The sequence below is a fragment of the Bison bison genome, unplaced genomic scaffold (genome assembly GCF_000754665.1).
Source record: "Bison bison bison isolate TAMUID 2011002044 unplaced genomic scaffold, Bison_UMD1.0 scf7180017860666, whole genome shotgun sequence".
In the NCBI taxonomy this organism is placed as follows: Eukaryota; Metazoa; Chordata; class Mammalia; order Artiodactyla; family Bovidae; genus Bison; species Bison bison.
Genome location: NW_011491238.1, coordinates 83340 through 87899, shown reverse-complemented (window position 1 = coordinate 87899; position 4560 = coordinate 83340).

Below are 4560 nucleotides of genomic sequence, written 5' to 3'. Positions count from 1 at the left end.
TCCCCTCCTGTGCGCCCCCAGCCCCTGCGCCAGCCTTAGGGAAGTGTCGGGCTCCACCAGCTGACGCCCCGCACTGCCACCAAGCTCTTCACTCCGCCCTGGGCCACCAAGTCCTGGCTCAACCCATACACTGTCCTCCATATGTTACCCTGCGAGGTGTCCTGAGTCCCAGACCGGGCTTCCGTGTCACCTGGGTTCACTTGGCAGGTTGTTAGATCAGGAGGGGGTGTGCTGGTTCCAGGGCACGCCTGTCTTCCTCCCAGGCAGGTCTGCTGAGCAAGTCGGCCAGATGACGTCATCTCTTCAAGTGTGACTTTCTGAGGCAGGCAACTCAGTGCATTTCTGGCTTTGGGGGCTTGTGGGGGTGGGGGGGGTTCAGCCTCTTCCCTGGAGGGAACGTCCAGGATTAAGATGTGTGTGTCAGGAGCAGATATCAGAGGTGGCCCGAGTGCTGCACATTAAGAAACACCTCTTGGAGTCGGGTACACCAGACTGGACCGCCAAGTGAGGGACTCGGTGGCCCTTGTTCCTGCCTCAGCAGCTGTTGGAGCAGCTGGGAGTACAGAGCAAGAGTGAATGTGGGCCAGGGTGGTTCCGATTGCAGAGAAAACATACCAAAGGCCTAGAGGCTTGCCCCGCCCCTCCCCCGCCTCCATCAGATGAGGCCAGGGTGGCCTTGGGCCTCCTAGGCAAGCGAGGGGCACCCTGAATGATTCAGCTGGGACAACAGCCAGAGGCAGGACTTAGGGCCTCAGACGGGAGGGCAACAGGCAGGCTAATGCTGCTCCACCCCAAGTTGTCCCCACAGCCCCAGGCACGGGCAGTGGCTCCTTCAGCCCCGTCTGGCCAGGCTGCCTAGTGGCCAGAGGGGCTGTCAGGGCAGTTGTGTGCCGCTGGAAGAAAAACCCAAATCAGGTAAAGAAAGCAAAAAATAACTTGGCTGCAAGCCGTGTTTTTTTATTTGTAGTCAGCTTCTGTCAGGCGATTGTCCACTCAAGGTCAGCGGTGGGCTCCTCGGAGGGAGTGGGGGGCGAGTCTGTCCGAGTTACCTGGATGGCAGGCGAGGAGCCGATCCGCGTGGACCCCACTTCTCAGCGCTGCAGAGAATCTTTTGCACTGAATCTTGCTGTTTCCTGAAAGCTTTGTTTTGTGTTCGTTGACTGCTGGCACTCTGGCCCCGGGCGGGCGTGTGCCCGTGGGGCTGGGGGCGCAGTGTGCGGGCCCGCTGCTCGGTGCCCTCAGTGCCTGTGAAGCTGTTCATGAAACGAGCCACCTGCATTAAACTTATTTTTTTAACACGTTGATGGTGTGACTGTTTAAAGCTCAAAAGCTGTATACCTTTTTTAAGAGGATATAACAAGCCCGAAACACCACAGATGCTGTTTTTTCTTAAGTACAGTGGGAAACTTAAAAGCAACCGTTACCAAGCTGGAGAAGGAGTCACTGTGCTGGACTGCAGTGGGCCCTCCGTGCCCGGAGGCCAGGGGTTCCACCACTGGCACTTGCCCTTGGGGCTTGGCGGGGGCAGCCGAGAGACTTGGTCAGTGCTGGGCGAGGAGGGCCTGGTGAGGGTCGTGAGGCTGAATTCAACAACCGAGTGCGTATGGTCCTTGTAAGACAGGACATACCCTCTTGGGCCGGAATGGCCGTGCGCATGCAGTGTGCACTGAGTTTCAGAGAAGACACCCACAGGCGAGATACTGGCAGAAAACCCAAGTACGGTTCTTGTTGAGCCAAAAAGCAATTGGAAAAATGAGATGCACGTTCTTATTTATCTTTATTGAGTGAAGGCTTCCCTGACTCCCGTGATGAGGAGGGTCACGTCCTCTCCCGTAGCCGGGGTGGCCAGAAAGCGGCCCTGGAAGGAGAGCTGCGGGTCTGCAACAGGGCGGCCTCGCTGCCAACCCTGGAATTGTGTGGGGCTTGATGTATCAGTGGAAACCAACCTGAGTCCTCTCGGGGTTTAGCTGCTTCTGATGGCAGAGTTGGTAGACTCATCACAGAAGCCTTGGTCCTCGAGACATGCCGGAGGACCCTCGGGAGGTATGGTTTGTTAGCTACAGCCTGGCCGAGTCTCGGGTGGGGCGATGCTCTCTGGCCAGGAGGGAGACCCCTCTTGGGCATGCCAGCTTCAAGGGGAGCCAGTGCCAGCGGGCAGCACCATCCCAGGTTCGTCCTTACCACGCCTGAGCCTCAGGGAGGCCCAACTTCCGTGGCTCCCACAGGCTGCCAGGCCTGGCCTCCCTCCCCGCTTTCTGGGCGAGTTGGCGTGTTGGTGGTGGAGACAGTGGGCCTTGATTGTGGGAATCCGGGAGGCCTGGGGGGGCAGGCAGGCACAGTGACCACGAAGAAGGAAGCTGGCCAGGGGAGGCCGGTCCAACTCAACTGGCCAGTGCCCGAGGGCGAGCTGGGGAGACTCGGGGCACCCGGGGCCTGTGGCCTGCGAAGAGAGGACAGTCAGACTCGGGGGCAGTGATCCCTGGGCAGGGAGGGCAGCAGGTCAAGGCTGGGGCAGAAGCCCGGGGAGGCGCTTCCCTGGAACACAGAGCAGGGCCTGAAGGCTGGGTGGTGGCCTCCCTGGCCAGGCGCGGGGGCTCTCTTGGCCGGCCACCCATGGAGCTCTCCCTCTGGGGAGTACCCCCGGCCCGCAGGGTGGGAGGGGCTGCCCGTGGGAAGTGAGGCAACCGCGGGAGAGGGGTCATGGCAAGAAGGGAATTTCTAGAAACCAGAGGTTTATCTGAGGAAGTCAGCCCCCGGGCAAGGGGGTGGACAAGGCGTCCTCAGAGATACCCTCTTGGCTCCAGAGTCGCTTTTGCTGGCCCTGGGAGGGAGACCACACTCAGACCGCCATGTCCTCCCACCGCCCTGACCTCCTGAGTGCACAGCCTGGGGGAGGACGCAGCCCCCACCAGGAGGATGGCCGGGGCAGGCGACCGCCCCCCGCCCCGCCCCCCTGTTCTGGGGGAGCGTGCCCCCCACTGTGGCGGAGGAAGGGCGGTCCACTGGGACGCCCGCGGGTATTGACGTCCGCTGACCTTGAGAGTCCCTGTCCCCTCCGGCGCCTGATTGGCAGAGGGAGGCCGGCTCGGTGCTGACTCAGCGCTTCCTTCCCTCCGCTCAGGCTGGTCGGTCCTCTCCCTTCTCCCTTTTTGGTGTTGTTTGGAAAAGGGCCCTGTCTTCCGGGAAGGCCCTTCCTCTCATTCCCACCCCACCCCACCCCACCCGCCCCCGCCGCCCCTCCAGGCCTGGCTCCTGCAGGAGCCACTTTCCAGAAAATCCCCAGCCATTGACAGCTCCCCCAAAGATGGGAGCTGCACCCCCTCCACCCCCAACCTCACCAACATCCCTGCCCGGGTGGGGACGGGACCATGCGGGGGCAGCTGACTCAGCGCCCGTGGGCCTGCCCCTCCCCCAGCCCCACCGGGCAGCGTGCCCAGGCAGGCTGGCAGCTGTGTCACACGGGGCCTCCGGCAGGGTTGCTGTGGCTCTCACTGTGTGGCCCGCACTGCGCCTGAGGGGGTGGCAGACGGATGCCGGGAGGGCCTGAGCAGGCGGGCTGCCAGGCGCCCCCAGTCCAGGCACGTCCACGGCCTGAGGCAGAAGAGAAGGGTGCTCAGGCACCGCCGCCACGGCCCCAGAGTCAGCTCGTCCTCCTAAGCCAAGAGATGGCGAGTGCACCACCCTGGGCACAGGCAAGCTCATAGGAGCCCCGGTTGGGCAGAGCTCTCCCACCCCGGCTGGCCCAACTGTGGGCACCTGCCACCTTGGCCCTTGTGACCTAGAGCCGTGGGGTGGGCACAAGCTGAAAGGGGCGGGTACTGCCACCCGTGGGGACTGGCCCCGGGCCAGAGTGGGGCAGGACTTAAGCCAGGACCCCCAAGGGCCCAGAGTGCCAGGCGGCCTGGCTAGATGCTGGGGCAGGCAGGTGTTGCTCTGGGGATCCCAAGGGTGAGACCACAGACGCCGGGCCTTCCTCAGTATCCTCAGCACAGAGAGGGCCGTGGATGCAGGGCGAGCGTCCTGCGGAGCGGGGACGTGAGGTCTGGAGGGCCGTGTGGTCAGAGTGGGAGGGGCCTGGGGCAGCCCCCACCCGCTGCCCTCTCTGGACCCTGTACTTCTGTGCTACCTGCCTGCCTGCGGTCGGTCAGTGGGTTGATCAGACAGTGTCTTCAGACAGAAGCCCCGGAGGCTGATGCAAGTGTCGGCGAGGCCCAGGCCACGTCCCCATCAGCGCGCGTGACCCCCGTTCACACAGGAGAACCCAACGCGGCTCCATTCTGCTTTCTTGGAATATTAATGACTAGCCCTGGCTGAAATGCTGCATGAATATTCATACAGAATCAATGGTCCAGCAGAGGTGGCCAGGGGAGGGGACGGTGACATCGGCCTGGAGCCTAGGAGGCCAGGGCGGGGCTACTGAGCGGAGTCAGCTGTCCTGCCGTGGCGGCCCCCTCCCCAGGCAGCAAGCAGTGACCTTCCTGCCCTCGCTGGGCTCAGGAGCCCGGCACCAGCTGTCTGAGGCCGAGATGGGGAGACGGATGGTCTGGCCCAGGGCCGGGC